This window comes from Falco rusticolus, chromosome Z (assembly GCF_015220075.1).
Source record: "Falco rusticolus isolate bFalRus1 chromosome Z, bFalRus1.pri, whole genome shotgun sequence".
In the NCBI taxonomy this organism is placed as follows: Eukaryota; Metazoa; Chordata; class Aves; order Falconiformes; family Falconidae; genus Falco; species Falco rusticolus.
Window position 1 is genome coordinate 43,431,701 of NC_051210.1, and position 24,063 is coordinate 43,455,763.

The 24,063-nt window shown below is 39.2% G+C and overlaps 1 long non-coding RNA gene across 5 annotated transcripts; it reads left to right on the top strand.

Moving 5' to 3' along the window:
• Positions 1–288: 288 nt before the first annotated feature.
• LOC119141594 lies at positions 289–23,643 on the top strand. Of its 5 annotated transcripts, none has more exons than XR_005101984.1 (4): positions 289–5,294; positions 5,572–5,639; positions 6,370–7,010; positions 7,509–23,643. It is a non-coding gene; the product is annotated as an uncharacterized LOC119141594 (long non-coding RNA). The 5 variants fall into 5 exon arrangements; XR_005101985.1 differs by having other exon boundaries at positions 298–5,294; positions 6,790–7,010; XR_005101982.1 differs by having other exon boundaries at positions 291–5,639.
• Positions 23,644–24,063: the final 420 nt, after the last annotated feature.

A 24,063-nucleotide genomic window follows, 5' to 3' on the forward strand; every position in this document is an offset into this window, starting at 1 on the left:
TGCCCGCCGCCCGAGGTGGAGCCTCGAGATCGCTGGCGTTCCGCGGCGCCGGCGTTCGAACAGGGGAAACATTTGTTCAGCCGTCAATCAAAGTAACGTGGGACGGTGTCGGCTGTCGCTGCCGCCGCCGCTGCTCCCGCCGCCTCCTCCGCGCGGGGCGGTGGCGCGGGGGGAGCGGGGGGCGGTGGGGGGCGCCCGCCCCCGCCTCGCGCCCCGCCCGCGGCCACCACCGGCCGCCCGCGCCGCCAGGGACGCGCGCTAACTAGGGGGCAACGTCGCCTTAAAGAGACAGGCGCGGCGTGCCGACATCCCCGCGGGCCGCCGCCTCCGGGACCGCGGCCCCCGGCCCGCCGCGGGGCCGGTCGGCAGAAGCGGCGCCGCTGGCGGCGGCAGGCGGGCGAGCGTTCCCCGCGTTGCCTGCCGTGGCGTCCCGGAGAGAGACCGGCGGGCCGGGCGGGCGCCCTCCCGTCCTCGCCTCGCCTCGCCTTCCCGGGCAGCGCGGGGCCGCGCAGGCCGCCCTCCTCTCGCAGCTGCCCGGTGCAGAGCGCGTACACCCGCAGGGCGCCGCGGCGGTGGAGCGGGGGCGGGTGCCGGCGGGGCAGCCCCCGCGGTTTGGTGTCTCCCGCGCCCGGAGCGTGTGCCCCGCGGCGCGGCCGGGGCAGGCGGAGCGGTACCGCCTGACGGCGGCTGAGCGCGACGTGATTTAAGGCTTCCCCACACACACTGGCTTTGGTTGAGGGCCTCGATCTTTTCTGTGGGAAGGGGTCGCAGCGGGAGGGTGCTGGCTGGAGTAAGGCTTGAAGCCTTGACCTTCAAGTGGGGATACACGGTGAAGGTACGTTGACGTTGGACGGGGAGCTTCCTGCCGGCGGCAGGCGGGAGGAGGGCGGCAGGGCTGCAGGGACCCGGTGTCTGAAGGTGCCATAAACACGCCTGGAAACTACCCGTGGAATGGAAGGTAACACAGCTCCCTCTCACAAGCAGCTCGGCTGCTGCGGCCGCCGTGGCTTCGGTGGCCTGCAGACTGCACAGCGTCCACGCAGGCTAGCGGGTCCCATGCCTCCTGCACTGCTGCCACTGGCAAGCCGTAACATGAACGCCTGATTTCCACCAAAACAAACCCCAAAACAATCTTGCACCTAGTGGTGCTGTGTCCTAAAAGACCCCGGAACAGTTTTTCTGCCGAGCCCCACTGCAGACAGTGCCACGCAGTGACGCACACGTGAGGGATAGGCTCCGACTGGGGTTTTTGTCCTCTCTCCGCCTGTCATGCTTAGATTTGCCTTCAAGCAGTTTGTATTCCTGATGAGCTGCAGTTTAAACCTGCATGTAAAATAGATGCAATTTAGTACCGTCATTTTTGATGCTTGTATTCCAGATCTGTAGTCTCCAAACTTGCACTCAGCAATTAATGCCCTAACAATGGCAGCTAAATTACACATACTTTGATTTTTTGGTCACAGATTCTCTTTACAGGCCACAGATCTCTCTCTGGCTAAGGCCTGCTGAGTGCCTCGAGGCCTTGATGGGATATGTCACCCAGGTTTTTGCCACCAATGCTTTGCCTTGTTTAGGTGACCTCCAAGGACTGGTCCAGCAGTCAGGAGCTCAGGACTTTGAAGCAGAGTAGCGGTAGTGCTGGTGTGGGTGGTAACGGCATCCATCTTCCTCCGCTGCCTAGGGCTCGGAGGTGCGGGATGGAAATCCATCTTTCTGAAGTAAAAAATTACAGATTTCTGTAAACAAAATCTGCTTCCTGCATGTTGAGTGCTATAACTGGTAGTATCTGGAGCAGTCTGTGGGAATGATTCTCAATACTTTTGAAGCATTTTTTTGCCTAAAATGGCAAGTGGGAAATGGACCAAAACATGTCTTTATCACCTGGTTTTATACCACAGAAAATGTCTGTGGGTTAGGTATTGCAATAGTCAGCCTTCAGCCTACTTGCATACTTCGTTTCTACTGAAATTTTCATCTTTACCAAGTTCATAATCAGTGTTCCAGTGGGATTTAGACTTCTAAATATTGTTTGAAGATTTAGAGATAAAACACCTGCCTAATTACAAAAACCTTGCTTCTCATGTGTCTAAATATTCCAGCACCAAAAATGCTTCTAAAAGATTGGTCATGAGCAGCCTTCACTAGGCAGCGGAGCACATCCAATTCATCTGAAATTGAGGATGTTCACCATGTGCTAGGATAAAGTCTTGATATTCAGAAGTATGGCTGCCAAATCTGCAAATGCTTAAATGCCTGTCACCCAAGTACTTGAAAGCTGTCAAGAACAGAACAACTCTGCAGAGCCACAAGCATCCCCAGAAACATGATGGGTGAGCTCAGCATATTTTACCATCAAATCCACAACCTGGAAGAGCACGAGTCCAGTTATAAAATAAAAACTATATCTGAAGAAATTGAATTCTGAAAATAACAGCAGGATTCGTTGTTCGTTGTTGCCCTGCATCGCTTTGCCATGAGGTACAGAGCTCCAAACAGAAAGGTGTTCAACACCTTAGAAGGCAAAGGTGTATAGCTTTTTCATCAAAGTAGTCCCTCTTCTTTTGGAGGGCAATTTACCAGCAATGTTCATCAAAGCTTCATCACAGTTTACTCTTGCTTGATCATTAGTCTTCAGTGAATTTGTGTGGCTAGAAGTAGGGTGGAGTTTTGTTTGCTAAGCTTTAGCGAGGTATGTATCTATCTGTATATTTAACTCTTTATGTAACATCACTGTGTATTTTTGCACAGCTTTGCAGCATTCTGGCAAGATCCAGAAAAAACAGAGAAGTTTTAAGAGAAAGTGAGCTATAACTTTCCACTTTTAAATGATGTGAATTGTGATCAGAATGTCAATGTCACTCTATTTTCCTATCTTTTGTCACTTCTGACACAGCCGTGATTTAAATATAGGCTGTTTTGTATTTAAAGTTCCTTGTTTTTTCCTCCTTTTATGAAAAATCTTTTATGGTAGGTTATATAACATGTACTATTATCTAGCAAGTGGAGGAGGTAGCTTTTAAATGTTTTACACATCTTGCTAAAGATTTCTCATAAGTGAATCGACTGCATGAAATATTTAGGCAGTTTTATATGCACAGTAAGTGTGCTGAGTTTTGACTGGTGTAGAAAAACCCTTATGAAATATCACAGAAGAGCCAGAGGATGCAAAACATGGTATCCATTGTTTTTCTGCTGTTATCAAGAAAAGCAACTGGTTATTTCAGTTCTATTAATTCAAAACTAGTCTGCTTTTGTTTACATTCCAAATCTAAGGTCTGAAATGGACAGAACAATGTGTGCTTATACATATATAGATTTTACAGGATTTGTGAAAAAGAAACTATTTTCCAGCTAAGATTTTTCTAACCCACTTTCAGACTCTGGTGATTTTTATTTTATTTTATTTTATTTTATTTTAATAGTTGAGTGGTAACCTTAACACAGAAGATTTATCAGTTCCAGTGGACCTTTAATAAAGGGTCCAATCCTGAGGCCATTTTTTTGTAATCCCACAGATTTCATGTCTGGGATGACTGTAGTTGAAGACTACCAGAGTTGTGTCTAGCACTGCAACTTATTATGGTTTATTTTGGGACCAAGTTACTAGGTCACCATACTTTGTCAGCTGTATACTCACAGACATATATACACTTTCAAAAAAAGAAAGTGATAAACTGAAAAATCAATCAGTTCAAAAATGCCTTACAGTAAATCTTACATCAGTACACATATTTAAGTTTGTAACAAGTACGGTTCTTTAAAAAAATAAACTTACTGATGTTTTCAGTTGAATAGGCATCAAGTTCTCTCTGGTTGAAACTTTTAGTTATAGTGTTCAGCCAGGTTTTACTGGTAGAAGAGTGTAACAGCATGACACACAGTTTATGTTCTTGTGTTTTACAAGTGCTATCAAGTGACCCTGTCTCAGTACATCTTAAAAACACTCCCTACCTACAACATTTTAAATTAGTCATTAGTGATCTTAGGGATATGTTGTAACTAGTAAGCACATTAAGAGAATTTATGATACTATGTATAATACAGTGATTTATGTGTCAAAGGAAGAGTTTTGCATATTCCAAACTATTTTTCAATGAAGTCTTTACATTCTTCTTTAACATTGCCAAATTTAGTTCTTTTATAGCTGGTGGTGTTTTGGCTTCATGGTCTTTGTTTGTTCCTGCCTGATTCTTTACTTGCAAAGTTCTTACAATGACACAACTCCACTTATAAGAAACTCACTTGGGATATGGCAGGAAACCTCTGGTAAAGTCTGAGAAGGGTTTTGTTTCGGAAGCAAGAATAACCATTTAAGGCCTGTCATATGCTGGAAACTAGATTTGCAAACTTACTAAGCAGAGCATAATGGCTTAGGCAGATATTTGAAATTAGGCAGATATTTGAAATTAAAGTCATTTTTCCTAGGCAATGCTCCCTTTCTTATTAAAATCCATGAACTAGCAGTACTAGCAGTAAGGAGTATCTTTTTTTTTTTTTTTTTTTTTTTTCCCCATGGCAAATTCTTTAGAAGAAAACATAACTCCCTCAGAGAAGTCTTGTAAACTTCTACGCTGTCATGAAGTTGACTTTATGCCTTTTTATCATGTTTGGGATGTGAGTGCTGCATAGTCACCCCTCAACTGCTGTGAGGGAGTGACTCTAGTCTTGAGGCTCACCTGCAACATTTGCTGAATGGATGTAGCTATGAGTCTGTTTATCCCACATTTTGTGTCAATATTCTTCTAACTTGCAATAAACCCGGAATGAGTGCAATACAGCTTGAATTGACAAAGCTGGACCTGAACAAAGTGTTTTCACACAATTATACCTTATAGTCACATTGTAGCTAGATAACAAGTTGTACCCCTGGCAAGAATACAGTATTTCTCAGTGCACTTTTAATCTCAGTAATTTAAAGTCCACCAGTTTGTTTGCAGCATTGGATCCAAAACTTTCTTAGCTTCCAAAAAATTAATCGAATGATTTCACAAGAAGATATATGGGCGCTGGTGTAAGTGCTGAAAGCCAGAGTTGTAACAAGGAAGAAGTCACACACTCACATGACACAGCCTCCTTTGTGTTCACCCCCAGTATAAGAAAAACAAGGATTTTCCTTTCAGGAGTCATGACTGTATGAAAACACACAGCCTACCATTTTACCCTGCCTTTCAACTTCTCTAACCAGGTTTCAGTGCTTACTGCAATGTTAGGAGTCTGCTAGCAATATTAGAAGATAAGGAGAATGGATTTAGCATGCCTACTTGCTACCCAAGATGCAGTCCCTTCCCCTGAAGGTAAAGAAAGTTCTCCCAGCCCTTGCAACACCATTAATTAAAGTCACTATTTAGCCTCTAGCATGTATTAATTACTGAATAAATCCAGTTCTTTAAGTTAAGTTTTTGACTGAAGATTTCTTAGGTGCAATAAATACTATGCCACATCTTTTAAAACTTCAGCTTTTCAAAAGTAAGTATTAATTTGAAAAGTGGATTTTTGTACATAATTTTGATAAAAGAGGAAGAATCACTCTTTGAAAATTAACGTCAAATTATTTTTATTTTGTCATGCAAGAAAACCAAAAAATTTAATTTTACAAGTTCAAGGTGCATGAAGTGGGTTGAGGAAAGCTGTAATGAAGGGTAAGAGAACAACAAAAAAAAATTAAAATTAATGTAAATTAATAAAAAATAAATATGTATCTTTAGTTGAATGTTCTTTATATTGACCCTATTAACATTTCTGTACTCGTTAGCATGTCTGTAAGCTGAGCATCACAAAAACATTTTCTAGGGCGATAACTCAAAGAATATTTTAATCTTATTTTCAGAGTGTTAGTAAGATTTTGAACTTCTCTTTTCCATATCATGTATTGCAAATTTCCTGTTTGTTCTGAAAGGGTAAACACACCATTTATTTTTTGATCTTCAATTATATGTTGAGGTTGACTTGCATGCTGTCATTGTACTGCAGACTCAGCCAGCACAAGGAACTGGGAGTTTAGATGCTGCGTATTGTGAAACAGTTTTATTTTCTTTACACCTTCCTTAGGAGCACTATTCATGAGTAAGATGTACACACCTCTTTAAGTAGCTGTAGAACTATATAAAAAGATTAATGTGTTCAGTGGAAACTGATTTTAACAAATAGCTTCTATACACATATATTCTTCTAAAACAATGGAAAACTTAATTTGATGGCACTGTGTTTTCATCTGATGAACAACCAATGTTGTTCTCTAAATACATGTTGCCTTCCTAAGAAATGGGAAGAATAAGTCCTCTCTGGTTATTATTCAGGTTGGAAGTAGTCTAAATTATGTGTTAGAAGTAAATTTATTAGTTGAAATGTAAACTTTCTGCTGTCTTCCAGGAGTCCAGGCAGTTTTGAACTTTTAGTGTATTTCAGCATTGGAACTTTTAAACAGTAAATGGTTTTTAAGAACTACTGAATGCATTCTGCTTCTATCTCTGTGTTTAATGGATTAACGTACAGTGACCCTATGTATGGAAATGGACACGGACATAACCGTGGCATCAGCAACCCTTTCTTCAGAAAATGGTCAACAATAGGCTTTTGTGGATTATATGCATATTTTGAGGCGATGTGAGATATACTGCCAAGTCATCATATTATGTCAAAACACCATGTGAGGTTACCTCTCTGTTATCCCTGTTCACATGGGTCTGTAGAGCTGACAATGCATGGTCTCCTAGCGTGAGTCACATCATCATGTTGCAGCCTTGCCTTTCTTGTCCTTGACGCATTTTTCTTTCCTGTCCCCAATACCAGGGAGGAGCCCAATGGGGAGTCCAGAGTATCTTCTATGAGGTGGAGAGCTGCCATCAGTCTCCTGGAGTAGAGGAAAATGGATTCTGGAAGTGGCAAGACTCTGTCCTGTGTTCTAAGTATTGTTTATAGTAGGGGTCACAGTCTAGTCTCCATGAAAGCTGAATGCAAACAGTGCAGTTCTCTTCACTGGGTGATGGCAAATGGACCTTCACAGTCCACAGGTAAAGAAAGGAGAGGAAATGGCTGTTATTTGAAGGACTTTTTCTATCTGTGTAACTGGGTATACATGGAGTAAGCCTCACTCCAGGTATCAGCCTGTCCTTTATCCCACGGTGGCCTCAAAGGTAAATGGTGACGTTTTGTTCCTGATAAGTAAATCTTTTGATGAGGCAATCTCATGAACTTCTGTAAAGTTTGCTTATGGAAACATTGAATGAGGATTTACTCCCTAATTGCTTGTAGCTCACGTGACTCCATCGGTTTTAATGACACTGCTTTAGTGCTTTAGATGAACACTGGTGTAAAAGAGAGAAGGGGTACACAACCCACAGGGTCAAGCTGATTGGGAAATAAACTTGAGGGGCAATCAAATCACTTGTTTTATGAACAACCTGTAAGACAGATTGGGTTGAACTCGGTGTGAGGTGACTGAAAATAAAACGGAGTAGTTTTCTAAACAAATTTTTTTCTTTTTCCTTTTTCTTTTTTCTTCTCTTAAGTATTGTAATGGTGCCTACCATAACAGAGTCCCTATCAGAAAAAGGAGGGATAGAAGCTGAAGATAGTAAATGAATAGTACTCTCTAACAACAGTCAGTCGCTTCCTGCAATCAAAACCATGCCAGCATGTGGCCTGTTCAAATAAAAATTACTGGACCAGAGCCAAACATGAAAAAGTAATTGATAATGTGTTTTTTCAGAACCCACCTATCCATCAAATGTGTCACTCCTCCATAATACTTTATTGCCCCTTCTGAAGAAAGATCTTTAAAATTCATTGTGTGCACTTAAAAACAAAGTGTCCTTGTCCTGGTTTATAATGATTCTCCTTTAGTTTGGGTTTGTTTTGTTATTTAATTACATTCTCTTCTATCATGCATTTTTGTACAGATAGTTTCTGGAAATTTCTGCCGCTTTTAAACAAAGAATCTTTTGTGCTGTATCAGCTTGCATTTTCCTTGGTTTGTGTTGTGCTGGTGTCTTTTCACTGACTTCAGCGCTGGAGCATTGTAGTCATAGCCTCACTAAGTAGACTGTAACAAACAGATTCATTGGCCCTTTCTCTGTGCTGCATCTTATTAACTGATCTGTGGGAAATGCTCTTTACATTGTTAAGGCATATGCGCTAATACAAACAATAAATTAACCTTAACTGGAGGAAGCTTTGAGGCTTCTAATACAGTAACCTAGCAGACACCAGACTTTATAAAAGCTTTATACCTACCAAATTTCATAGACATCTTTGTTAAAATGTACTGTACCTATTTTCTACACCAAACTTTTACTATTATATTTACCAAACAGATATTATGAATAATGCTCTGTAATTTCTTAATACAATATAGCAAAGGAGAGATAAATACTAGATTCATTCAATTGAATTGATAAATTTCTTCTTCCCCATAGTTAAAGAACAACAGTGAACACAGTTGTGGGAAGACTATTACTCTGAATTAGAGGGCAGTGTTCACATCTATTATACGAGTTTTATAGGGGCTGCTAATGATAACCCTCAAATTACAGACTAAATCCAGTTAAGAGGTCAAGTACTGTGGTGCTAATTAATTCATAAAGATGTGCTTTGGATTCTAATGTTTAGGCTGCTTTTTCATATTGCAGTGTTAGAGTTCACAAGTTGTGCACTGAGAAGAATGTAGGTACTTGTGACAATGCAGGAGTAACAGCATCTTGAGCAGGCAGAGATGAGGATGTACGTGCATTTCTGATAATGGAGAAGAACTAGGCGCATACTTAACAAAGAGAGACCTCCCAGCCCCCTCAAATGAAATGTGCATGGTCGCTGGCACCAGAAGGGAGGAGTTTGTACTCACACACTGTCTCTAACCCATCCTTTCACATTAGGGAACTCCTTAGCTATAAATTCATACTATGTTTCTAAATGAAAAAGAAGTGCATGCACCTCCCTGGCAAATAAAGGCCTGAAGAGAATAAAAAAGAATTTCACAGCTCCTCCATCTAGGACTGATTAGCTTAAATGCAATTACCCCTGCCCAAAATCCGATTTGTCAAACAGGGTGTCTAGATCTTTGAATCAGATACCAAAGCAAAGTAGGGAGCAAACAAATGGATATTAGAAGCCTGTTACCAGCTCCACCACTCACTGCCTGGCTTTTGACAATTTTCAGTTTTGCAAGGAAATATGATAAGTCTTGCTGTAATTGCTATTCGTACAGGGAATCTGTAAACTATTTATTGTATTTCAAGCAGAGATTCCCAGGTTAGTACATGTAAATCCAGGAACCCCTGCAAAATTAAGCAATTCATGTGCCCCTTGACTTTTACAAAATTGCAGGGGTTTCCTTGACGTCAGTACTTTTTCTAGTCTCACCCTAACAACAAATCTGACAGTGTCTGAGAAGCAGCCCCAAGAAGCTCTGATCTAATAGTTGTAACAGAAACAATAAAATGCTTTAAGCATTTGCTTAACTTCAAGCCCATGAGTTGTGCAATTAATTCAGTAGAGCTAATCTCCAGATTAAAATGAATCTCATGCCTAAATGTCTTGCTGGATCGATTGATACCAGATTGGTAGGTTTATGATTTAGGTATCTTTAAAACTTGCTGAGATCAGATCTCCTGATTTAAGAATTTGTGGTCCAGCTGAAAGTGGTGTTGGGCTTAGGTTTCTATGACAGTTTGGGGCAGGAGATCTCTCAGTATTCACAGGTACTTTATGTTGTCTAAACATTGACTAATTTCTGTTTAGTTATCTAAATTTTCCAAATGCTACTGTGTATGACTCATAGTCTTGTAGCTCATATTTAGTCATTTTATTTCTCTCAACAGAAGGCTAAAACCTATAGTGCTATAAACCATAATGCCTCAGGCAACTGCAATAAGACTACTGCAGTTTACATATTTGAAGATATGGCTCCTGCTCGATACTACTTTTTGATGTCAGTGTTACCATTTGTAGTACAACATGTAAGTAATGCATGTAGAAATATACACTGCATCTTCCACTTATAGAGCAGTCTCAATTAATTGAAAGGAGCCTATTGCAGGTAATAGGCACTACTGAACAGTGCACATTGTCTTGCAGTATCAGGCTTGTAATCTGTATTTTAAAGCTGAAAAATAAGGCTTTTACTTTAAAGTAGGTATTTTGGGGCTTATCTCCATAAAAACAAATCTCTGCATAGCTGTAAGATTCCAAGGTGCAATTTAAACCAACATAAGGTAATAAGTAGCAAAAAGTGGTTTTTTTAGGTAAAAACAATCCTCTGGTGTTTTACCCAGCACCATTCCAAGCAGTGGTCTGAAATTTACTGTCAGGTCAATATTCAAAAGATGAGTGATTCATTTGCACTATGGGTTGCTTTGTTTCCTATTGAATAGGTAAAGGTGTAGAACACTGAACACCTGTGATACAGAAATATCTGTACTGGAAAAGTGCTGCTTTTTTAATTACCACATTAAAATATTGAACACTCAGTACGCTGTAGGCATTTTCTACTTCTTTCTGATTAGCTTATGGGAATACATTATTTACATTTGACATGACAATTTAGTTTTTAAGAAATGTGCAGTATGGCAACAATGAATAAAAATCTGTTTCAGTCTTTTGGGATAAAGAGTTTTATTATTATCCTAAACAATAGAATGTCAGTTAAAAACATACTAGATTTTTTCCAATAGTAATCTCATTTGAATGTTTTGATTTATCAAAGCATTTAATGTTTACTTAAAAAACACATTTCTGCTCCCCAGAGAAGTTCATAATTCACTCAGTAAAGACTGAGCATCAGAAAAAATGTATTCAAATAACGGAGTAAAATTCAGGAGAAACTGTTCTGGTTTTGCTTTGGTAGATATGCAGGTTATTGAACATTAGTGATATGCATTTTATGCATGTTACACATTTCCTTTTATGGTCATCTGAACAGTGTACTTTCTTTTATTCAAAGTATAGCATTCAAAAATACTGCTGCTGTGTATTGTAATATTAAAATCTTAGATATTTCAACTAAAGAGAGGAATTACAACTCTGAAAGACCATAATTCTTTTCACCAGTGAAACTACTTGTGACTAAATTGGAGTTAGGGTGTTTTCTTAATAGTTAATTTGATAAAATCCAGGTAATTTATGTATGACTTAAGCTTTGGCTGACTGGAAAATGGCATTGTTCATTAATGAATAGCAAACCTACACAACAGCTTAGAACAGGAACTGAAGAATTCTCTACCTGTATGAAATTACAGAGGGAATTTAGAGAGCTAAAATGCAATTATTAGAACTGGAACATAGCCAAGATCCTTGGGTTAACTTCCCTGTTCTTATTAGAAGCTACATATTAGATCCTATTTCTTGTCTATCTTTGCTGTACATTTGATGTTTTTTCCTAGAAAAATCTGATTTTTTTTAATTAATTTTTTTTTTGCCCCATTAAAGTGAATTCCAGTTTTAGTGGCTGGACAGAAGTGTTTCAGAACTTGTGGGTATGCTTGGTCTTCAGCAGTTAAGTAAAATGTATTTAAACAGTGGTGCCGGTTTAGAAATGGTATCACTGAGAAGTTTCCAGGGCTCTGGTAGAGAGGCTGAAAGGAGTAGATATGGTCAGGACTTACATAGTTTTATGTTGCCTGTAAAAACATAGCATGAAGTCCTCAGCCAGTCAGGTCTTTGGTAAAACTCTCACTGACCTTGGTGAAGGGAAGGTTTTAGCATGACTCCGTCAGTGCTTTCCATTTTATCACCAATCTTGTAGTACTTGGTATTTTTATTATATACTTAGCTCTGAGTCTTGGTTGTCACGAAACTCTCAACTTCATTTTTAAAAGGTCTGTGCTAGGGCCAAATCTACAAAATAGTGTTGGCCCCAGAGTCAACTAAATGGTTTGGTGCCCTGTGAAGATGTGTTTGTGGATTTTGATTTTAGATAACCACACCTTGCACCTTGCTTCCCCATTAGTCTCTAAGTCCATGCTTGCAATTAGCTGAGCACTTGCACACCTAAAGCAGGAGGTGCTTCAGGTCCGCGTGTTGTTCTGGTCATTGTATACACTCTCTGTCTGCTTGTAGTTTTGCCCTAGATGCACCAAGCCATACCTCTGTAATGGCAGATCTAGACGAGATGACATTCATTCTCCACCTAAACCTGGAAGTTTCTAAAGTAACTGGACCTGTAAATTACCAAGAGAAGCAATATTTAGGATATTTTGGGCATTTCCCACTAGATTTTTTTTTAGACAGCTTTTTCATACTGGCTATTGTGAACATTGTCATGGCCAAAACACATCTCTACTTGTAGGCACAGAAACAGCCACCTTACCAAGCCAGAACTAGAAATATAAGGGAACACAGTACAAATTCAGCTCTGGTAGTGCTTCAGATGAGTCGAGTACTGTTACAGTTAGGGATTGGTGTGAACTCAGCATCTCAGACTCATGCTCCCTTCCTCTAACCCTCTTCATGTGCTAGAGACTATTAAACAGATCCAGAGCTGTGCATCTACTAAGGTGTCTGCATTTTTTTTATGGATTAACCTTTGATTCTCTAGTTGCAGAGAAGAAGTTTGCACACAACCTCTTGTGCATTTAAACAAAGGCCAAAAAAATCCTCATTATATTTTATGCAAGTAGATAACTTTTTGGGCCCAAGTCATGATTTTTCGGTGCTCAGCTTGCAACATATGGAAGATATATGTCTCTATGAAACTGTTTCTTCTCTCTGAGCAGAAGGTAGACATGTTCCAGTGCAAACGCACTATAATGAATATCATCACCAGCAAGCATCCCTAAAAAGTTTTCCATCTTAGTACAAAATATCCTAGGAGATTTGATGGGGTCAGGAGAAAGTTGGTACAATATGTCTTGGGGCTGTATGGTTATTACATCAAACTCTACTTTTGGCATTTGTGGACACTAGGAGATGTTGCATCATTTACTGTAAGTCCATTAAAAAATGAAAGTTCCTTCATTTTGATGCACTGTTTTGTAGCCCAGCCCTGAAGTAGAAAAGCACAAGTCTATATAATAATGTGTACCTCTAGCCACTAATGAAAACCCAGAATCTGTACGGGAATTACATTACAGGCTCAGTTCACTAGCCAAAATTAGTTGCTTCCATTTAATCCAGTTATGTATATATGTATTTTTCTCCACTAATCACTAGACCGCTAATTCTGAATGTTTCTGTGATAGCTGAGAGTATCTCCCTGGAGTGCAATCAGGTTCCTACCACTGATATGCATATCTGAAAGGTCATGAAGTTTTTAGCTTTCCTGTAGTAAATAGTTCAGTTTTAATTGATACACATCTTAGCCATAAGAACACTCGAGTTTTCTTGTTTAAAGAACAGACAAAAATGAAGGACTGAAAACTAAAGAAAAATAGAAGCACAGATTTCTTTATACCTTATTTGAGTGAGTGTGTATGGTTCTTTGATCATATCAAAAGAAAACTGTTGATGACATGTGCTGAAAAATAAAACAACATAACATATGGCTGAAAGCATATCAGCATAGTACTTCTGTTTTTACACCAATTTCTACTGATTTTTTGTGAAGCACATTTACTAATATTTTACAAAATATATTGCACTGTTCAGATTTGTGCTATTTGCAGTTATGACAGCTTTGGAAAGAACTAATTCTTTTAAGTAGCCTACTGTTGTCACACGATTTTTTAAAGAACTTCTTTGACACTGACCTGCTTGCTGGATTAATTGCAGAAAGTACTAATTACAAACCAACATTTATAAACTACAACGTATGAGTTTTAAACAAGGTGTATATCCTATACCATATTCCTAGGAATGGCTGACTACAAAAGTACAAGATAATTCAGACACAGTGTTATTCCTTTCTGTGCAATCTTTAGAAAACTTTACGTGATAAACACCATATGATAAGCTGGGATGGTTCACGCTTTGATGCTGGAGGTACTAATTCCTATGGAAGTGAGAAGAAGTAGACTGTTAACAGTCACTGTGGTTAAGCACATCTTTGCCCATGCAAGTTGAAAGACATAGTAGGAATCTCCAAACTCTGTGTGATGGTAGTCTGATCTGCGACTCTTTGAAAGGCTATAGGTTTTTTCACTTCTATATTGTTCTCCCTAGTCCAAAGAGCTTAACAAATAGTAAAGTGCAGGGTGAAAACCACAAACATGCCATACTAACAGGCACTTTTTAGAATCCATCACCACACCAGCAGAATCTCAAACACATGTAGCTTTTAACAAGAGAAGCAAGTTTAGATGATGTTAATTTGGCTTTACTGTTAACTTTAAACAAACTTATCTAGTATTAGTCTTTTATACACTTGAGCAGAAGTGTTGATCTAAATAAATTGTACATAATTATCTGCATTTAAATTCTTATTAGCAGTAATATTTATTATTATGAATTATATTCCATAGAAGCACTCTTACAGATTTCAGTCTTGAATTTTGGAATCAGTCTAAGTTTTTAACAAGTAAATCTAAGTTTATTTCCTCAAAAGATCTTAAAACATGGACGAGTGGTGTTGTTGCTATTTGCCTAGCAGGGAACCAGCAGTAGCCAAATGGAATGACCTGCTTGTGGCAACATGGGGAGCTAATGGCATAGCCTAGAAAAGAAATGGAGCATGCCAAAGATCCATATCCTGTCCTGTGGACTCTGCTGCCTTTCATTGTTATATTTTCCATCTGTGCAAACTAATTTTTTTTCTGATTGTTGGGTTAAGTAGTATTCAGGAGTTATTAAAGAAGCAAGGAGATTAAAAAGAGGGAGAGTTTAAATTTCGTAATGCTTGTTCTTGAAGGCTGTATGTGGAGGAAACACATCTATTTCATAGTCTGCATTTTAAAAAGCCACTATACAGTGACAGCTTGTACCTTTGTGCAATGCAAGAAAACTAATAATTGAAAACCTCTGAAGGGCTCATGTCATGTTTTTAATGTATTCCTTTTCAGTGTTCTGAGTAGAAGTTTTGTTGTTGCTATGGGTAGGGGATAGATTGAACTGATTACATACTGTGTTATAAATAAGTGTATTTTGTTCCCTGAGAAATGATTCTTCCTTCAGTAATAGGAAAAATAAACAAAGGAAAAAGGGTACATTTAAGGTTGCTGTCAAGTCTTAGCTCTTCCTAGATTTTCAGATTTCTGTTCTCAGCTGCAACATTCTATCTATATAATATTTTTCTTTTAGTTTTAAATCCAGGTTTAAGAAGAGACTTCTCCAAGTTAACCTTCAGCTCTACAACTGCTGGATAAGCCCTTTGTCTGCCGCAACTGCAAGGAAAGGTGGGAAAGATGTGGCTTGAATCTACATTTGCACTGGCAGGAGCCATATTGGGTTTGGCATAAACTGGAGACATCTAAAACTCTTCCATCATTTCTGACTACCTGAGACTGTGGGATCATTCATAACTGCAGGTCAGGTATAATAGGCCATGCTCTGGAAAGATACTTTAACAAACGGGGAATCCTCAGCAAGCCAGCTAGATTAGTTTTCCAGATGGTTTGTACCATTTAAACAGAGGCAAAAAATGTCACACTCCAGGTGTGACAGCAGGATTTTCAGAAATGCACGGTTCTGCTTTGAATAAACTTGCTTGGGGAACAAATAGTATTGCAGTACCTCTCTGGAGTTCAGCTCATGCTGCAAACCATGAGCAAACTAATCCAGTTCATGCCTTTAACCAGTTGAAAATCACATTGCTGCAGCTACACTGCCATTGAGATCAGAGTTAATTTAAATCCAGCTTAACCTTGTTGACCCAAATTGCAGTCACATCTTGTACTACAGTGTGGACTCAGCACTGGTCATGTGATATCCCCTGTCTTTCAAATTTTTTTTTTTGCTAGGCCACTCCCATCTTTTCAGTTGAAGTGAGTAATTGATCTTGTTATCTATTCTGCCACTAAGAGATGCATCACAACTCACATGGTGGCTGGTAATGCCCATATCAATTTGTGTGACAACTTTACAGTTAAATCTTAGCTGCAGTCATCACTGATTATCAGGGGAATTTCTTAGTATCTTTCTCTTATTCAGAATTTGCAGCCTTCCTTGCTACATAAACAGCTTGTTCATGTTGCCAGTAATGATAGTAAGTAAGAGAAAGTTGAATTTTTATAGCCCCATTATCACAGTGTGGTTTTAAAGGTGCACAGCACCTCGAGAAAACAAAACAAAACAAAACCAAACCAGGAAAAACATGGAGGGATATTTTAAATCTATAATTTCTCCACTGAAATACAGCCACATATAGCACAAGACAAAATATGATAATGATTAGGCCACACAGAGCTGCATTACATGGCCATCCAGGAGAGAAAAGGAAGCAGAGAGCATCATCAGGCATACCACAAGTCTGGGTAGACCTCCCAAGTTGCACTTTAGCCAATACCCAGTTGCAATTTAGCCGTGACACTGATGTTCACAAACATCTCCTTGGAAAGTACTGTATTTTAGTCACTATTTTACTGACCACAAATGCATACATGTTTTCTCTTAACTAAAGGGCAGTGCACCCAATTGGACAAAGAAACTGCATCACCAGCTATACCATTTCCTGCAGCATTTCAGTTTCTATGGATAGCTCCTTAAAGGGTTATGTATATCAAGGTGAAAAGTGGTAGTTGCATTGTTGCATTACAACAATGTATGTATTGCATGTTGTATCTGACCTCATGTTAATGTGTTCCTGGATGAAGATTCTTTGCTATACATTTGTCACATATACTCTCACATATACTCTGGTGATGCAAAATACATCCAGTTTGGGCATAAAAGGTAAAGAAAGATTGTTCAATATTCACAGGGAGCATGAAGCTAAATACTTGTTTTTCAATCATTTAGGCATTTCCTTCATAGTATTTTCCTCAGTGGATCTTATGTGGCATTAATATGATGCATTCTCTGCCTGTGGTTTCCCTTTTTTGAATGTTATGTGTTTTCTTATGTGCACTGCCAAAATTGCCTCGTTCTAATGCAGGATCATACTTTGCTTCCTCACTTGCCCGTTTGTCCACTTTGGGCTAATGTTAGTAAACATTCCTTAAAGACAATCGCTTTTAATCTTGTCATAGATGCCTGTGTTGTGAGGGTGAAAATTAGTTATTAGCTTAGCTTTTCATCCATGCATAATAAGATGTTAAAATCAGAGATGTTTGCTTAGGGCCATGAGAAGCATCCTGCTCTGAGCTTACAAGTGCTGAATTTATAAAATGCAACATATTTAAAATAAACAAGCAGAAGGCAAATGCCAGTTTAAAATGAGAAAAAATCTGTTTTGTGTGTATTAGTCTTTATGTAAGGAGTTTAAGGCATCTTCTTGACTGCACCAAAGGAAGAAAAATATGCTCAGTCTTTGCTGATTCTTATCCCTCCCCCCACCCTTTTTATAATAGCTGATCAATGCAAAAAAACTATGCCATGCTCTTCTTACAGTGAGGGCTTTCCTCCTGAATGGGTTTGTCATCAGCTTGGTCCTTGCAGCGTTAAGCATCCTCAGTCTTCATGCTGCACCTTATCAAACTAAGCCCTGGGAACAAACAATACCAAGACAAAGTCAGCCTGGAAAAAAAACCAAAACAAACCACAAATGAAACCTGTCCCTTGCAAAATAGTGACAAGGCCTCTCTTTGCACTTGTGTTGCAAGGTAAAGCTGGTGTAATTTAGAGAACATACAACCTAAAGAGCCCCCTCTTCCTTCTGCGATGGAGCACCTGTGTGCAGGATGGGGAGGCAGGAGCTCTCTCTGCAAATACCCACAGAGCTGTGACAACCTCCCACGTTCCTTCACTGTTATCCACTGTAGTTCAATCAGCCAGAGCAAAGGATATAGAGTAGGTGATGGTTCCCTTGGGAATGTCTACTTTAGAATCATGATATTTGGCAATGAAAGCAATCAGTGAATTCAGGTACTTTCAGGAAGACTTCTCAGTGTTCTCTTTTGTAGTCCTGAGTACATGCATAATAAAAATGGCTACTAAAAAAAACACAGGTAGGCTCTAAATGCATGTATAATATAAAATGCAGAGTTGTACACCAGTCTGCTGGATGACAGGCTTGAGTATTTGGATTGCCTACCAAGTGTTGATGAAAAGCCACACAGATTCTTAATTCAGAAACTCCAATTTTTCCTCTGTTCCTGTGTTCATTTTCTTTATCAGCAGGGGATGACTTACACTTTCAAAACTGATTAACATTTTAAAACTGTGGAAGCACTTTGTGTGGCATTTGAAATAATTTTAACCCTTTAGCTCTTTGCTGGAGCTCTTCTTGGTTTTTGTCTTTTCCCTTCTTTTTCTCTTAGGATTACAGGTGGTGCCAGCACGTCAGCACTTCCAGAAAGTAAGTATTTTGCACTACATGGAAGGCACTGGAGACATCAGTTACATTAACTAAATTTTGGCAGTACAAACAAGTGGAGGTTTACCAGCTTTCACCTTGTTGCCTAACCTATTCACATGGGTGAAGGAAACAGCCTTCCCCTAAGGCTTTGTGAAACCCAATAGTTTCCTTAATCCTTTCCACACCCTGTTTGTCCTCAGCATAATATCTCTGATATGGCTGTTTAAAGTCAACAGGACTTACCCTTTTCAGCACATTTTCCCCTCAATCTCTATTTTCTGTTATGTCATCACTCACATGCTTGAACCCATTGAAGTACAGGCAAAGCAGGGACTCACTACCCAAAGGTCCATCTTCCAACTGTGCTTAGCTTTGCTCTCAGGCTGCCAAAGCCCATTCTAAAGCATGACTGAGGAATACTATTCACTTAAAAAGAAATACAGTACTTGAAGGCATTTTTCCATATCCACAGGCAAACGTGTAGCTGCAACGTACATAGGATCATTTGCAGCCAAGGAAAACTGTTAAGTGATGCCTACAGATTTGTCTTTCATCCACTCACAAGTGCTGCCACCTGTGAATTAAAAAGGTCACTGTTCAAATCCAGTAATTGGGTTTATAACATGACTAAAGATATGTAGAAAGGATCTAATTCCAGTGTTGCTTGAGTAAGGACAATCCCCACTGACCTTGGTGGGACTTGCATTTGAGGACTCATTTTGTCTCATGACTCCAAACATGAACGAGGACATTACTCACCAGCTGCTGTTCTGCAGTGCTGTAAATATGAATTTATTTTGCTTCTTACTGTTTTTCAGCACACATAAGTCCAGTAACAGGAAAGTTTTCCTACTCTTTTATAGGTAAGAATAAAGGACCAAAACTGCATTTCAGTTTTTCTGTAAGATAGTGTGATAAAAAGCTGGGCACAGGTCTCTTTTCTAGGTTATCAGTTTTAAGAATTCAGAAAAGTTATGCATGGTCCGGTAGTCAAGGACAGGAAAGGAGAAAGGACAAGAAAGGCACATTATGTCTGCATCTGAAGATGAAGTATCCATTTCCCAACCTACATGTCTTTTAACCTTTCCCTCTTTCACTTTCCAGCTCTGCTTTAGCTGACCTCACACCCCAACGCCCATATTTTCCCTCAGGATTCCTTGCTTTGGAGATTCCTGCTAGCCCTGTACCTGCATGAATTGATGGGAATGTTGGTTTTAGTATGTACTTTTGTAACTTGTTTGGTAATGGCCTGCCACCATTCTTCAGCATATATTAACCAAAAGATACAGTAAACATAAATTCTTTATAGTCATGTGGAAAGAACAAAGAAAAATGGAAAATGCAAAACTCATGGGAGAACTGATCAGGGATGTACTTAGTATTCTCAAAATTCACATATACTTTCTGGAAATGTAATTATTTTGACAATTAGTTTTAAAAAGAAAACTCTTTTGGCTTTACTCTTTTTCCCTGTAAGTATATACAGCACATTACATTTCAATCAGTTTATCTTTGTTTCATTAAATAAGAGCCAGCAGGAATAAGAAGTAGAAAATAATGCTTGTAACGTTGGAAAAGCTAGTGCTTAAAAATCTTCCAAAATATGAAAACCTTAAGCATTTCTCAAAATACTAACTACTTACTATTTTGTCTGATAACTAGTATTCTGAAATATTAGTAGCTTTGCTAAAATTAGTAGCTTTTTTGGACATCTGATTAACAGGTGCAAGCAGCAATTTTTCAGCTTTGTAGGCAGGTAATTTACAGCTTATTGCAGGGGAAATAGAACAGGAGGAAAGAAAAGCAGGAATGTTTCATCTACATTTCTTCCGTCTCTCTTTGAAAAGTTTCATGTTAATATTCAGGAACAATTTCCCTTTTCTAATGTTCTTCCAGTAGTCATATTTTAGTTAATTATCTTGGTTGTCCATTGTAAATAAAAAGTAAGAAATTGCCCGGTTCCCTTTGATCATGGTTCTGTTCTTTCCCCCAATGGAAATCACACATGGAGATTTTTCTTTTCCTTTCCTTCAGAGGCGAAAAGTGTTCCTCATTAGGAAAAGCAGATGCATGCTATCATAGAGGGTTGAGGGTTATAGTTCCTTTCAAGCAGTTTCCTTTCTCTCCGGGTTTAATTCCCAAGCATTGTCAGTGTTCTGAGTGTCCACATATACAGAATACAGTGTCATTGGAAGCTCAAGGCAAACAATATGTAAGAATAAGAAACCATATTAAAAGCATAAAAGCTAATGAGGATGTAGTGCAAATACTCCTCATAATCATTGCCCAGCTGACTTCCTCAGCGGAGTTAGACTGAAGTAGTTACATCAGGAAAAACAGGAACCCTACAGGTGGATGCCAGTATTCTCCCTTCATCGCTGCATGAAATAATCAGGAAGAGAAATGCAAAAATCAACAAGAATTCTTCCTACACCTTTTTGATAATTCTAATGTAATTGAAAGAAGGTATGAACCCATATTCTTTTTCATGCTTATTCATATTTTGAAAGTTGGTTCTAAAGTACTTTTTCTCTTCAAATTAAACACTTTTCCTGGGGACATACATATCAATTACCTTGTAAGTCTACAAAAGCCAACAGTACAAATATTGCAGACATTCAGTAAACACAGGGCTGAAACAATATACTGCAATTACTTGTCATACAAGATCTCGAAACAAGGGAAGAGTTATACTCTATTCAGGAAACATTGTCTCAAAGTTTGCATATATCCCCTTTTTTTTTTCCTTGTGAAGTTTTAAAGTTACATACACACATACACTTTCTTGGAGCCTTATGAAACTGAAATGTCAAGTGAGAGTTGCTTTATATCATGTTCTGTCAATCAAAGTAAGCAAGGCTTTATGCATCTGTTGCTAGTATATTGGCACTTTTTGAAGAGTGTTTCGGAGGGAGCGAGAATAAATAAAGATCCTTCAGGCACTTTCTCATTTATGGATGAGGTATCAAAGCAGTCTGAAACTTCATTTTCAGCCTGATACCCTGAAGATTGTTGGCTGATAATTCTGGATGGAACAGCTTATCTGGGAGGATTAGGGAGAACATGGGCTTCCTATTACTGTTGGCTTCAGCCTATTCAGCTGGGCAGACTCTGTCACACATTATCTGTGCCTTTACATATGTCACTAATCTTATCTATATCTTTTCAGCTCCTTCTGTTGGAGCTGTGGTTTCCTGGACCTAAACCTCCCATTTCTTCATTACACCAGCTGTATAGGCATTAGCCTTCTCTAGCAGCCTTTCTGCTCTGTGTCATTCAGTAATGGCTAGTAATGCAAAGGTATGAGAAGGTAATGGTAGTGCTTTATCTCAGATCTTACAGGCCTCACATCAATATATTAAATATATACCTCCCTTCCCTCCAGCATCCTCCATCCTCCCCCCACCATTTTTGACCAAATCCGCTTAACAAAATAAAATCACCTCAACAATAGAGTATCTCTGCAATCATTAAAAATAACAGAAGCAGGCGATTTGGGGGCAGGTATATATGCTGGAAGGGTCAAAGTAGTTTGTAACAAGCAGAAAAAAAAACATCAGCACCAAAACTAATCTGCAACTTCTGCCATTCTCTCCTGGATTGCTCATTGGTGTTACACATTTATTGGTGTTGGTCACTAGGGCAAAGTAGCTCAGAAGGAAGATTAAACCCCCTCAGAGTCCCTGCCCTTTTTAAATTTTAGAGGAAAGCCCCTTCCCCACATCTACTCCCCCATACTTCCCTAGCTCCAGCTGGCTCCCTGCCCGCCGAGCTAAGCTGTATCCTTTCTCTCCCATTCTGCCTTTGCCTCTAAGCCTTCCTGCCACACTGCCACCCTGGTGTCTTCTTTCCTTCTTTTTCTGTTCTTACATTCTGCCATTTCTTCACCTCATTCAGCCATTTTCAACTTACCTCATTCCCTGTTGCTGTCATAAAAATCACAATAAAAGTTTTTGAAAGTGAAGGAAATGGAAACAATAAGACACCACTTTGCCCTTTTATCTTCTCTCTAACTCTTTTACATTGTTAGATCTTTTGGGCAGGAGTCACTCTTGTGTCTTTTCGTTGTGCCTTGTACAATATTCATCAGAAGAAAAAAGAAAAATTATCACTCAGTTCTTATCTTAATGGCTTTTTTTGGGTACCACCAGAGTGCTAACTAGAAAAACGTGTCACATTTCTAACTCATAACTCACTCAGTGGTACTATCTGGCACTTTATTTGCAACTAGTAATTCAGCCAGTTCTAGATATGATTAATTTTAAATACAATTTAAATAAAATCAAAGTAGGGAAATTTTCCTTTCTGTTTTTACTGCTGTCATGTTTTGTTTTACTTTAAATTGCCAAGTTATTAGGGATCTGTATCTTGTCTGTTCTCTCAAGGTTGAAACAATAAGCTTTATCTGAACCTGACAAACATAATTTCTCTCCTTCATAAATGAATGACTTGAATGTCATGGTTACCCCACCCCACAACCACAAGCCCAGTCACGGCCATGTCATTTAACACAGACCCATTTTTTATTCTACGACAAGCAGAAGCAACAAGAAGTGTAGCCTGTATCCAAAAGTTATACAAATGCTGCTGAATTATATAGGCAAGACAGCCACAAAGAGTTGTGTTTGCTCCAGCAGTGCTGGCAACTGCAGGAAATAATGTTTTGCAGCAACAGAAGATTTCCTCAACTACTTGCAGTCTTTCAGAGATTTGGAAAAACTTCTCATTGCGAACCCTGCAACTGTTGCTGTTTTTCAGCACACACAGGACATTCATGGTCACTCAAGGACATAAAGAACTTAGTTTCAGATGCTTCCAGGGAAATTGTTTTCACTCTTCTAATCTGGTGGATTTTTTTCTTCTCTAGGCTCTTGTACATGGTCTTTTTCAACAAGCACTGGGATGAACCGAGCATTTGGTATAGAGTTCACTTTGGCCATGGAGTTTGGCCAGCATGCAGGTCACCAGCTGAAAAGTATAGACTTAAAGAGGGCAAGGCTAATTCTCAACACTAGAGCAGAATCCAATGTTTCATCAGGTGCACCTGAACCCCTTTATGATACATACAGTATGAAGAGACATATAAAGAACCTCTTAAATACTTAATTTATAGTCAGCCCTTGTCTGAGTATGTGTCATTTATGAAAGGATAATACGTGGCATGTGGACTCATCATTAGCCCAAGGTAACAGAGGTTATGACTTCTAATTCTGTTCTCAGCCCTGCTACAGAGTTACTACATGACCTTGCACAAATCACTTAACCTTTATGTGACTAATTTTATCCATCTATAAAATCGGGATAATAAAATCTTTAGCTACACACAGCAGGATGATGAGAATTAATTAATGCTATAAGACTTCCTCAAAAAGAAGGCCTAATTCCACTTGTATTCACTCTCTGGCTCTGTGTCTTGAGCAGTTACTTCTAGCTAGGCAAAATTAGTGTAAAAAGCTACCATCTGGATTTGTTAACATTGTTCATATTCACTACTCTTAGATGTGGAGCTCACAAAAAACACTACAAAAATCAACCCGAAAGAAAGCTCAAGTGATTCTTTATTAATATAAGTTGTATATCCACGTGCACAGAGTACAATCAACAGAATTTCATAGTGGGGGCTCTGAGTCAACATATGTAAAAATAGACATCTGATTAAAATTGCCTCTCTGTGTTACTGAAGCTGTAAGCACAAATCAGGTGGCCATATGCCCACATGCATATGGGAGAAAGAATGTGCATTG